We start from the raw sequence: 14272 nt of genomic DNA, 5'->3' as shown, positions 1-14272 counted from the left end.
GTAGGGAGGGGGCGTGGGATTAGAAATGATGGTGGAATGTGATGTTCAATATCATCCAAAGTACAGGTATGAAGACATGAATTGGTGTGAATATACTATGTATACAACCAGAGATATGAAAAATTGTGCTCGACTTGTGTAATAAGAATTGTAATGCATTCCGCTGTCATATATAAAGAAAAAAATAAGATAAAGCTTGTTTTTATTTCAAGGACTGATCTATGTAATCACTGAGGCTACTATGTACCAACACAAGAGGGGAGCTTTATTTTTTGGTCTCTTACTCCTGGGACAGAGACTTGATGATCTTCTCCTTCTTGGCCTGGAGGTGCTCCTCAGGGTGCTTGCATGCCTTCTTGGTCTTAGACCTCAGAACTCAGGAGCTTCTTGCAGGCCTCATCTGCCTTCATCTGTGGATGTGTTCCAAGGGGATTTGCTATTCTTGAACACATTCCCCTTTACCTTCAGGTAGAGGCTATGGTACATGCATGAGTCTTCTTAGATTCACACAATCTCCTCAGCAGCCTCTGCAGAATTTGCATCCTCCACATCCACATTAACTTCTAGGACATTGGAGCATTAGCTGTATTCTTTCTCTGACCTGTGCCCCTAGGCCTGCCCTTCCCGTGAGCCAAGATAGTTTTCCTGCATGGAGCCCAGCAATGGACAGTCACTATCTGAGGATGATCAGTCCATCTTTGATCAGTTTCTGAATCTGCTGATGAGAATTGGCATTGGCAATTTCATTGATCTCATTGGGTTCTAAGTAAACCTTCTTTTGGCCACAGCACAGGACACTGGAGGCCAGCCTCTTCAGCAGTCTGGGTATACTCATGGCTGGGGCTATGGCAGTGAAAGAAAGAACTCCTGCCTCATTATAAACAAAATGTGATGCAAAGCTCTTCTTCCCCAAACTTTTTCACTGCTCACTCTACACTATTTCTTAGGATCATGATTGTTCACTGCAATTACTTTCCATGTGTGTTGTAGTCATCTACTTGCAAGTATTTCAACAGAGCTTTTGAGACCTCAATTCCCTATCTGAGACAGTAGTCACAAATACAGAATCCTGTAATAAAATAAACTTTTGATAATAATATTAAACACTTAACTTGATAAAATGTGAATAAAGTACTTAGATACTGGAAAATATGAGTCTCACAGTTTGAAGTAAAAGATGCCAGATTAAAATAATATGTCATGTATGATTTCATCTCTACAGTAAAAAAATCATTGCAATTAGAAGTTACAGTAGTATTTACATTGTGGTCTTATGAAATGTGCAATGACTTCACTTGTGAGTGCTACACAAAAATAATTTTCAGGAGCTGAGGCTGTGGCTCAGTGGTAGAGCACTTGCCTAGCACATGCAAGGCACTGTGTTCTCTCCTCAGCATCATATAAAAATAAAAACAAATAAAAATAAAGATATTATTTCCAACTACAACTAAGAAAAATATTTTTAAAAAATTTTCAAACTTGGTATTTCTTTTTCCATTATATAAGGATCTAATTTATGGTATGATAATTTAAGCATTTATTTTGAAAATGAAAAATTACATTATCCACAGCTAAATGAGAACATCTTTTAATTAAATTACTGATTTACATCAATTTTGTACTGAGATTAGTCTGTAATGCGAGTTAAATTATTCTGGTAAGTTTTAAAACTAGTTTTCTTGTCCTTTATAGTAAATAGAGTTGTCTCTTCACTTCAGAATAAATAAGATTACAATGTTAAATTCTTCTGTTAAACTTAGAGAAATGAACTTTAATGTGACAAAATAACCTAAGAAAAATAAAAATAAATACATGAGGCAGATTTATTACTTGATTATTTGAAACTATTATATCTAAGTTTATAGTTGCAAGGAATTATCACAGATTGCATTGCTAGTCATTCTCTAAACAGCTACTTTTGAATGTGTATTTTTATAAAACCTGGAAATCCTCCACTTCACTGCTGCTCAATTCTTTTTTGACTTCTCAGTTACTTAAACTTCATGTTGAATTAAAGAAGGTATACATCACTAAGTACCTTCTTATACCCTCAGATCTGAATAGAATTAAGTTGGTGTTGTGTTACACTTTGCTTTGAAGCAGAGTCAGGATGGCTGTGCAGCAAAACGATGTTATTCCTAATGTGTTTTGTTACAACTTATGGCAAATTTTCAACTTCTAACTGAACCAAATATCTACATTTTTTCTCTCAGCTCATCATTTTGATTTTCTTCAACAAATTATTCCCTTTAATATTCTTATCATAGATCAAGGTGGATTTTTTTTAAAGAGGTACTATTGAAATAGTAAACAACAACAACAACAAAACACTACCTTTTCAACTTTGAGGAGTTTATTTAAATGCATGACTAATAGGGAGGTAGCTATGAAACAAAAAAATATAAATCACCTGACTAATCTATATTTTAAAATAAAGACCAATTAAGTTTTGTGTATGTGTAAGTTCTCACCATAAAAGCAACTACAGGGATAGTATTCACTATGACCTTAACCCCACTTCATATTAAAATTGATAGAAATTTCTAAGTGTACTTATTTATAGTATCTTTGCTTTTCTTATAGTCTCAAAAAATCCAGGACACAATCAAATAGCTAATGTTTCTGCAAATACTTAGGATAGTAGTAATTGATGAGAAATTCTGCCCTCAAATGCCTTTCTAGGTATAAAGTTCTACCCACATCCTCAATAAAGAACTAGTGTGACTTTTGCCAGCAAATGGATAGATTTATGCTAAGTGAAATAAATCAATCCTAAAAAAAATGTCAAAGAGTCTCTCTAATATATGGATGCTTACACACAACATGGAGTTGCAGAGGGGAAGAATAGCAGTTCAGTGGATTAGACAAAGAGGAATGAGGGGAAAGGAGGCAGGGATGAGAATAGGAAAGACAGTACAATTAACTGTACATAACTTTCCTATGTTAATATATGAATATAACATCAGTGAAACTCCACATCATGTACAACCAAAAGAATGGTTTTCTAATTAAAATACTATATTCCATACATCTATGACATATCAAAATACATTCTATTCTCATGTATATAAAAAAACAACAAAAAAGAACTAGTATGTGAAATGATATAGGATTTTGAAATCCTAATATTTAGTGCAGTAAGTTTCACACCATATGTATAAAAGTATGTGGAGTGGAGCAGTGAGAGAAGGAAGAAGGTGAACACTTACAGACTACTAAAAGCTTTCTGATGTGCTACTCTAAGAAAGTAGATCACTTATTAAAGGAAGTGGGACATTTTCATTGGCTATAAGATTTCTATCAGATAAACAAATTGATTCAATCACTGTTGCTCAGAGATGATCCATGGAGTTATAAAGATTAGAAGTCAGTTCCCTACCAAGGAATCTGCTCACTGGAAGAGTATTGGTAACTATTCATGTCCTTCTCACTTACACTTTTAGGAAATGGCAACATAATATGATTTGTAGACTAGAATCCTTATAACATCCCTGAACATATTTGAGCTTGCAAATAATTATTTATCTTTTTAATATATCTAAATATAATCAAAGCAGCCAAGTCTATAGATTTGTTTAAACTGAAAAGCATATCCAAAAGGCACTCCCAATATGTGATTACATTACTGTCCTCTGCAAACATTCTCTGCCATTGCTATACCATTCTAAGGTTAATCCCCTTTTACATAAAATCCCATGGTTAGCTGAACTAATGCTCTTTCCCAGATAAACTTGGATAAAAGGCCTGTAAATTTTCCTACTACAATGAAGTGGTTGGCTCTGCTGTACCTTACCAAGGATAAACTGCAGCAGTCCAGCCCTGTGGTGTTTGTAAATTAGCAGTGATAGAAACACAACTTCCAAATTCCAAGGAAAAGCAGCAGAATTTTATTAGGCCCTGTATATTACATTATGACAAAAAAATCATCATTAAATGTGGTACAGTAGGTCACAAAATACAGATAGCCTAACACAATAACTTGCATATAATAATTAACTCTATGATTTTAGAAGATAATGACATTTTAAACTTCTATCTACTTGCTAAAATCATTTTAGCAATGAAGGCCCAGTCATAAGAATCAGGCTGTTACCAAAACATGATTTCTTTTTTATTTAGTGTCAAAAGTAGTTTTTTATGTAACTCTTTGTTGGCTATTCAGTAATTTGGACCTTGTTTAATGCATATATTACTCTTCTAAAGTTTCATGTGCTCCCATTAAATAGTTGCACATAAGTGTGTTCTAAAATGGACAATTCCAAGTAATTTTATCTGATATAAGCCCTGGAGTTTCTAAGTGATGATATCTAATTACAACTACTGTACAATAATGGTAACAATCAGAACATGGACAGTGCTATAAAGGTTTTATTACTGCTATTATTAATATTATTATATTAGTATAATATAAAATTTACCATTAAGTATATAGCTTAGTGGCATTGTGTATGTCCGATTTTGTATAATCATCACCACTATCTCTAGAACTCTTTCATTGGTGCAAATTAAAACTCAGTATTTGTTACCATAAAAATTAAAAATATTTTCTTGAGTCTCTGCTTTTCATTCTTTTGGTTATATATCACTAAGTAAAATTTCTAAGTAAAATGATGATTCTATGTTCCAAGATTTCAAAGACACTATCACATTTTATTGCTTTCTACAGTTGCTGTACTTTTCTTATTTCTAGGGGAAAATACGTGGGTCCAATTTTTCCACATCTTAATCAAAAATTGTTATTTTTGTTGTTTTTTTTAAGTTTTCTGTTTATTTGTTTGTTTGTTTTAAATCATAGTAGTCATGCTAATGGGTGTGAAGTAGTATCTCATTTTGTTTGCTTTAGCTTTCATATTTTCAAATTTATTTCCCTAAAGTGAAGACAGTACTATGAGTATCCATAAAAGGGCCTTTTAAACCCTAATGGTTCCAAATGCTAATTGCTTATGAGATACCAAAGACCTCATCTTGTTATCTGAAAATATCATTATGAACATAGAATTTGTTTGCAACAGAGCCCTCAGGGGCAAGGACAAATATTTGCATGAATTTCCACAAAGCCTAATTGTTGTTTGATAACAGCCCCATCATCTGGACCACCACACCATCATTAAGAGTAGCATGAGCATCAATGTGGCAAATCTTGGTATGGCAGTTGGTAAAGTTTTGTGATAGAATTTCTTTCTGTACATAGACTGTATCTGCTGGCTTTCCATTTGAATCCAATCCCCCATGGACATAGCAAGAGTTCTTTCTATAAAATCTATGTAGCATGTCTGAGGTCTGGTTCAGCAGTTGTAATACTGTCTCACAAACTCCTATCCAATCAGCAGGGAACTAGTCTTCTCCATGACCATTGCTTTGGTCAGTTCAACCTGTGCAGCTGAGCTAGAGAGAAACAAGCTTTTCCCCACAACACAGTAGGTAGCAGGAATCCCTCATGCAAGTGCATCTGCCTTAATATCTCTTTAATAGACTTATCCCTGATGTGTAAGCACAGTTTGCTGGGGTAAGCAAAGTACAGTACAGGAGGAAATAACCAGAAACACATTACGATATGAAAAATAGCTGTCCATGACCCAAAGAGACAACAAAAACATAGTACAGACTACTTCAAAGAGTGTCTTCCCTACAAAATAAAATATGCTACATTGCATAATACATCTGTGATATAATAATGGCATGTAATAATAAGTACATTTAAAATATGGCATATAAAAATCATTATGAAAATAAAATCTGTGATAGTGAGTAGACATGAAATTTCCTGGTTCTTATTTTGACAAAGAATTCTGAGAAACAAATAAATCTGTTGTTGCTGCCAAGATAGAGACTTTAAAGAAAAATAATAATATTGAAAATAATATTGAATAAACCTATGTCTAAAAATAAACATAGATCTTTAAGACAGCTATTCTAAATTCTTAATGGAAAACTCTAGTCTGAAAATGAAGAATATTACAGAATGCACATACGAAGACATAGATATTCATGAAAAAGATTTAGAAAAATGGAATTTACAGTACATATTTTACTGATTATTTGGTAAGATATTTTTCCTGACTTTAGAACCCTTAGATAATCCCCTTTAAATATTTTTGTTCCTAGATCCTTGGTATAAATTCATAATAACCACTTTTCATTTTGGTACATCTGATTTATAATTTTAAATTTTAAAATGTTGCCAGAGAAAATTATTTGCAGTCAAATATTTTCAATGTTGAACTGCAGTTTTTGAAAAGTGATCTATTTAAATATCATAAATATTGTCCTTTCAAGATTAATTAAAATTTAAAGTTTGTTTACATTGAAACATACATATTTATGTGTGTGCATATGTGTGTGTATATAGATACATATACCTACAAATAAATATCATATGAATTTTATATATAACATATATATATACAGAAGTATATATATACATAAGATATATATATATATACACACACATAAGGTATATATATACATAAGTCATATATATATATAATATATATAATCTTATATATCTATAAGATTATTGTATAGTCTTCATATATACAATGAAGTATATATGCTCTCCTATCAAAAAGTCTATTGAGACAGCTAAAACCTTTTTTTCCTCAGTAAACACGTTTTTAAGTGAAGCTAATATTTTTCAAGAGAAATTGGTAAAATTTATGAACAAATTATTTCTTATTAATAACTTTTACAGCCTGCCAGTTTAACCATATATCATATGAACATAATTTATGCAACATATTGGTCTATAGACATTTCATAACCACAAACAGACTTTGCCAGAAGGAAAAACAACTTGTATGATCCTAGAAAAAATTTTACAAGCGTCACCACCCAGTAAATCAGTGTAGGGAGTATAAAATGAATGTTACTCTTACTCATTATTCAGGATTTCCAATGTCAGCTAATATGAAATAATAGAGAAAGAGTTACCATCTGGCCTAAAGTAACTGAAAATCCAGATAAAATCACAATAGTGTTCAAGATATTGAATAGCAGGTAATAAGTACCCATGAAGGACTGGACACAGACAGGTGGCAGTGAGGGTTGAGCAGATTGGGGGGGGATCCAGGCAGAGCAGGCAGCCTTCCTGAATTATAGAAGTACATGTATGAAGACTTGAATTAGGTCTCAACATACCTTATATACAAACAGAGATATGAAAAATTGTGGTGTATATGTGTATTAAGAATTGTAATGCTAAAAAAGGAAAAAGCATGTATAATGGCATAAGTTGATGCGAACATACTTTATATACAGAGATACAAAAAATTGTGCTGTATATGTGTAATAAGGATTGTAAGGCATTCCACTGTTGAATGAAAAAAATAATAAAATCAATAAAAAATAAAAAATAAGTCAGTTACAGAGATTAATGTCAACTAATAATAACAGAGAATGATCACAATAACACCCTAATAAAATTGCAAGCATCCCTGTTTAAAAAAAAAAAAAAGAAGAAGAAGAAGTGGAGCTGGGATTTCAGGAGATGAAAGCAGTTAAAACCTTCTCTGACGATGTGTCAGAGAGAAGAGGGCCTCAGAGAGAGAGAAAGTGAAAAATCAGCAGAGTGTCCTCCTCAGTATTCAACAGATCTCTCACCAACACATGCAATTTTACAGGGAGAGAATCATCCAAAAAGATGAAAAGTCATTGTATCCAACATTCACACACGACTGAAAATAAGGCCTTTTCCCAGTGGACTGGAAAATGATAACTAACAACAACAACAAAAATGAGGTGAAAAGAGCTGGGAAAGAGGTAGAATAAAAGTGGAAGGACCTATGAAGTCAGCAGCAGACTTTCAAAGAAGAAAGGCAAATCTTCCCAGAAGTGAAACACCTGGAGATCCCAACATAAAATCCCACAACTTTCATGCCTAGGCAGCAACCAACTTAACTTTTCTTCATGAGGAATTCTTCCTTCCCATCTCTAAGTTATACATTGTTTTATCTCATGAATGTGTGCTTGCTTTTAACCTGGCTGGTTTGATGTTACTATTGCTACCTTACCTTTAGGTAGCCTCATATCTATATGGCAATATCTTCACATGCTTTTTCTATCCCCTTGGTTTTAGCCTTTCTGGACAACATTTTTAAAAAAAATTTCTTCAACAGTGTTTAGCTGGATTTCCTTGCATTAATTTAATAATGTGCCTTAACTGGTAAGTGCATATGTGAATTAGCAGAATCTCATGAGTTAATATTTACATCCTTTTCTGAGTCTCCCTTGAACTCTAAATCTCAAGTGCGTTTTCTACCAATTTGTCCCTCCCCAGTACCTACCTGATACCCTCAGCCCAATAAGTATTGTTGAGAAAACACTACAAGGATTGCAGTCATTACTGTCCTCCATGCAATTCATAAAGCTCTTGGGCAGTGATTTAAGGAAGAAAAACAGAACCAGAAATTCTAGCATTGCTGGGTGCAGTGACGCATGCCTATAATTCCAGTGGTTCTGGAGGCTGAGGCAGGGGATTTATGAGTTCAAAGCCAGCTTTAGCAAAAGTGAGGTGCTAAGGAACTCAGTGAAAACCTGCCTATAAATAAAGTACAATATTGGGCTGGGGATGTGGCTCAGTGGTCTAGTGCCTTAGAGTTCAATACCTGGTTCCCAAAAAAATAATAAAATAAAAAATACATGCTAGCATCTTGTTTGACAATATGGAAATAGATTCAAAGTACACTTTTTTTTATTTCTGGCAGATTCAGAATCTGAATTTTACCTTGAAGAATTTTATATACATAAATGAAAAATATTTACTTAGTTTCCTAAGTAAATATTTTTGAGGGAATCTGAACAGTCATTTTGTACAGTTTGATGTGGAAAAACAACAATGGGGGCCCAAATCAGTTAATAATCCAAGTTGGTTCATTAAATCTTATATCTTGGAAATCATAGATTTCCAAGCAAACATATTCTATCATGTTTAAGTAAACAAATTAATTTATTTCATAAATATTTTAGCAAATGTAGTTTTTCTATTCAGATATCTTAGTTCTAAACATAAAAATAAATCAATGATTTAGAGTTCTTAAAACTAGACTCTCAATATTATGGGCAAGTGCACCCACTGAGAGCAGTCAAATTTGGTGAGGAATCTTAAATTTATAATAGCAAAATGTAGGAAAATAAATAATATACTTACATTGCAAAGAACTTCAATATTCACCAAGAACTCAGCAGATACAACTTTAAGTGAGTATCGTGGAGAAATACCACTTTCAAGATACCTACATTGTTTAAAGTTTCCTAGCTTAGCAACAAAATCCTGTGTTGGGCTGCCTTTTGTTATCATTTAACCATGGTTGAGTTAATTCACAGTGAGCTTCAAAATTCAATAAAACTTTTTGCCAAAATTCCACTAACCATAAATTGTACTAAAACCAAAAATTGTCTATAAGACTCTGTTATTTTCTTAGATAGATTCCATATTCAATTTTTAGATATTTGTCAGTTTGCAGAAAATCTGTTGAATGATAATGAAAACGAACCTTAAAGCAATGGAGAAAATTTATTTATAAATATTGGTACTTAGCAACTCATTTAAGAACTTCTTTCATCTTTAATATGGAAGAAGATTGCACTTTAGTACCGCAAAAATGAAACTAATTTTAGAGAATAGATACAACAATACAATAATCATATTTTTACTACAATTATTCAAAAATTTTAAAGTTAATTATTATACAGAGCTATCATCTTTAATAAGCAATTTTAGCTACCTATCCTTTCTATTTCATTTTTGGGCTCTGTTATTAACTTCCATCTTGCTAAAGACTATTTTTTCCATTATACTGTTAGGAGAGTTTGGTGCGGCTAAACTTGTAATATTTTAATGTTTGACTCTTTACTATATTTATCCTTTATTCTTCAGACTATATATTTAGGTTGTTCTAGGTTTTTCCCCACTCCACAGCAATTTTGAGGTGCTATTTTGCCATTATATCTTCCACATATGTGGATAATATGAAACATGCCTCAATGTAATGCTTGGATTTTGCAGATAACTTATAATTTATTTTTAAAATTTATTCTTTCTTTTTGTAATTTTGAAGTTTTAAAATATACCTACATACATTATGTGTGTGTCTGTGGGTTTGTAAGAAATAGGTGAGTATGTATCTCCTAATGAACAATTAAAATGTCCCATTGGAATAATGATTATTGTCTTTTGCCATTTATAAAAAAATTCTCTGCTATTATATCACTGAATAATTATTCCCTAAATTCTATTTTTAAATTCCTCACATGTTTTAAGCTTGTTTAGCTGATTTTCAATTTTGTCCTCACAATAAGTTTTACCTATGAAACATGGCATCAACATTGTGCTTGAAGTTAGATGAATATGGTATGTAAAAACAATATGAAGGATGACAACTAAAGCAAGCACAGAATGTGACACAAACAAGCAATAACATTTTTAATGTAAAGAAGGAAACACACACACATATACTCACAGAAAGGTGATGGCTCAAGAATTAAGATGGAAATCATTTCAACTGTAGGATAATTGAGAAATATGTTGGGGTTTCGAAGAATGGTCGTATTGCTACTCGACAAACGCAGTTCAACATTCCCTATACACAGAGATATGATAAATGGTGGTATAAAGGTGTATTAAGAATTGTATGCAAAAAAGAGAGCTCATATATAATGGCATAATTTGGCATGAACATACTTTATATACAGAGTTACAAAAAATTGTGCTGTGAATAATTATGAATATAATGCATTCCACTATTGTCACGTATGTAAGAAAGAAAAAAAAGAAAAAACTTAATATATCTACATAATATTGCTAAACAGATTTACACTCATATCTATATAACATTCTTATATAGCATGTTTCATATGTGTAAAAAGTATAACACTTAATAGTAAAAATTGTTTGCAAAATAACATGTTATTTAAATTTTTCATTTTTTGTTATCTACAAACTTTTGTAAGAATAAAATTGTATAAACTGCTTTCTTGTAACCAGAAAAATTTGCCACAGATTATTCCTGAATTGGCCCTAATTTCCTATAAATTGTTAATATCAAAATTCAAGTTGAGGCCCTCATTAACAAAATATTATGATGCAAATAAAAACAGCCATTTTATTTTCTCTTAAACAAAAAGGACAGGTTTATAAACAAATGGCAGTGAATTAAGGAGGCAGCAGGCAGTATAAAATAAGTAACTCAGGTGGAGGATATGAATAACCACTCTATCATCCTGTCATACATGGCTAAAAAAAGAAGGAAGTTTAGAATTATGGGTAATTGAGATATTTCATTTTTATTATTTTGGGCGTATAAGATTTCCTTGAATGCATGCAAATACTAACAGACAAAATATATAAAAAGGTAGAGTTCAAAGTCCCAGGAAAGAGATGAGAGAATAAGATGTAGTACCACAAGGACACAGCCTCTAAGATAAAATTTAACAAGAAGGATAGTTTTCAGGGGTATTCGAACGATAGATACCTGTGGAAGAAAAGGAATTAACCAGAGGGTGATATCAGATATTATACAGACCCAGATGGAGCCTAGACAACTTCATAATGAGCTCAAATTAGGAGGAGATGGCCAAGTCATTGCATTTATAATCAGATCAGTCATTGATAGAAGCTGATCAAGAAAGAGCTGTGCTTTTAGGTGCAATGTATCTTTAGAAATGGAGCAATGAGGCAGTCATTGAAGGTACTGCCCAAAACTGTCCCAGTATCTAAGTTCTATAAAGGTGAGGATGGTTGTGGTCCTAAGATTAGATAAAAATAATAAATTTGACAGGTAAAGGGAAAAAATTGATAAGATCAAACCAGCTTCTGGATGGCAGGGAAAGAGTTAATTAGTTTTTTTTTTCTCTCTGTATGTAGGAGACCCACATTGGAGGCAAGTCCCCAATGACTAAAGAGATGGTTAGCAAATGATAACTTTGAAAGAGATGACAATTCAGAGCCCAAAACAGTTGTAAGAAGTCTAGCATTAAGTAGAGTGGAAATCAACTTAGCTATGGTAATTAAGCAACAGAAACTGAGAGTGAACTAACTGTACAAGACAATCCTAGGAAGGCCACAGAGAGACTCAGAGGAACCTGACCACTAAAGAGGAAATGGGGAAAAGGGAAACTACATCCTCTAAGAATGTCCTCTGTGCTAAGGACTATCTAAAGCATTTTACAAAAAGCTACACAGCACAGCACAGCAGTTATGAGTAAGAGCATTGGAGCCAGAGAGCCAGGACTAACCATTCTGTACCACCCCATGCAGCCTAGTGACTTCACACATGTTACTGAGCCTTTCCTTCTACCAATTTTGTCTTCTGGAAATATAGTGAAAAATGATACTAATAAATTTATTTGGATTGTTGTAGAATTTCATCAATGTTTATCTGTAGGCATTGTCACTGAATAAGTGACGGATTATTGTTATTATTTTTAAATATCTATTTTTTTAGTTGTAGTTGGACACACAATACCTTTATTTTATTTACTTATTTTTATGTGGTGCTGAGGATCAAACCCAGGACTTCACAAGTGCTAGGTGATCTATCTACTGCTGAGCCACAGCCCCTGGCCCCTAAGTGATGGATTATGATAATCAAAGTTACATAGGAAGGGGGCTAGGGCTGTGGCTCAGAGGTAGAGCACTGGCCTAGCATATGGGAGGCCCTGGGTTCCATCCTCAGCACCACATAAAAATAAATATGTACAATAAAAGGTATTGTGTCCAACTACAACTAAAAAATAAATATAAACAAAAAGTTACATAGGAGGAAACAAAAAATCTTAAACATCATTGTAGAATGAGCCACAGAAATCAAGTGAAATAAATTTCACTGGAGAAGTACTTCAGTGTTTGAGCACGTGTTCACTATGTGTGAGGCCCTGGGTTCAATTCCAAGTAGAAAGGAAGAAAGGGAGGAAGGAAGGAGGGAAGGAAGGAGGGAAGGAAAGGTGAACTGGCAGACCTACTTACTGGCAATAACACCAAATATAAAATCAGAGATTGAATTATTAAAAATCTTTAATACTGATTTGTTTTACATTTAAACAAGACTTTCTTACATTAAACTTCTAACTGGCAAGATGAATTGAACATGTGATATAAGCTTGATATATATTAATACATATATGTATAGATAGATAAATAGATTTTTGTTATTACTTTTAATTGACTAATTTTAAAGATCCAGAGCCAGAAAAATAGTTCATTGAATATTCCAGGAGCAAAAGAGGTAAGACTCACATTCACCAAACATTTATATATGCTCCTTATGAAAAGTGCTAAATGCACTTCATTTCACTGAATTCTCACATTATGTCACAAATATGACACAAGATAATTTTTATTTTTTATTATTACAAATAGTTATTCTAATTAATTACCAAAATAATTATCTTTAAAAATATAGGAGATTTATTAAGTCATGGGAGGTTTCAAGCTAATAATTGGTAACAAATATTGCACTTCTGCAGAAATCAGTCATTAGGTGTGAGCCAACCTGGACTTGGAAAGGGTTATAATCTGGTTAAGTGCATTAGCCTACATGTGTTCCTCATAACTATATCTATCCTCAACCTTCATACAAAAGGCCTCTCAAATCTCTAAGATACAGTAAGAAATATACCTGAATCTCAATGCATGACATGTCTGTGCATGTACATGTGTTCATTTATATGTAATATAGTTGGCTATCTTCATAATGTTTTACTATAAATAAAGAGTCCTTGATGTGGTTATAGAGTTTCAATACTGCTATGAACCTTAACCAGTCAAGTCATTTAAATTCTGCAGGATTCATAACAGAGATTGCAATTAGCAGCATATTTTGGCTAAGAGCAATGATAATGCCATAGTCACAAACATCTCATGAGAATGTGGGTGGCTTGATTGGAGCCATTCATTGCCTGGTTTCATCTACACCCCACAGAGCAATTTAGCTCTTTAAATAACCATCCCCTACTGCTAAAAGCAACCGTGTGCCATGCAAAGTAAATTAATATATGTCATTTGCTTATATCAACAATTCCTTAATTTGCCTCATCACAAGAAATTTTAATAAATCTTAATTGAGATCTTCATATTAAGAAAGGATTTGATCTACCTTAAGATGAGAATATTCCCAAAGAAGTTTTCATAAATGGCATATGTGACAGCAACTTAAAGTAGAAGTGCTAATTGAATTTTTTATAAAAGCTGCTTTTTAATCCTTTTTTAGGAAAGAAAAAAACCTTCCAACAGGATTTAATTTATAAGGCTTTCCTGTGGAAGTCAGTCAGTGAATAA

The 14272-nt window shown here is 32.8% G+C and overlaps 1 pseudogene; it reads right to left on the bottom strand.

Annotated features, from left to right (window-relative positions):
• Positions 1–265: 265 nt before the first annotated feature.
• On the bottom strand, positions 266–835 carry LOC101958411 (large ribosomal subunit protein eL19 pseudogene; annotated as a pseudogene).
• Positions 836–14272: the final 13437 nt, after the last annotated feature.

This window comes from Ictidomys tridecemlineatus, chromosome 5, assembly GCF_052094955.1.
Source record: "Ictidomys tridecemlineatus isolate mIctTri1 chromosome 5, mIctTri1.hap1, whole genome shotgun sequence".
NCBI lineage: Eukaryota > Metazoa > Chordata > Mammalia > Rodentia > Sciuridae > Ictidomys > Ictidomys tridecemlineatus.
This window is presented reverse-complemented; position numbering and strand designations above follow the sequence as displayed.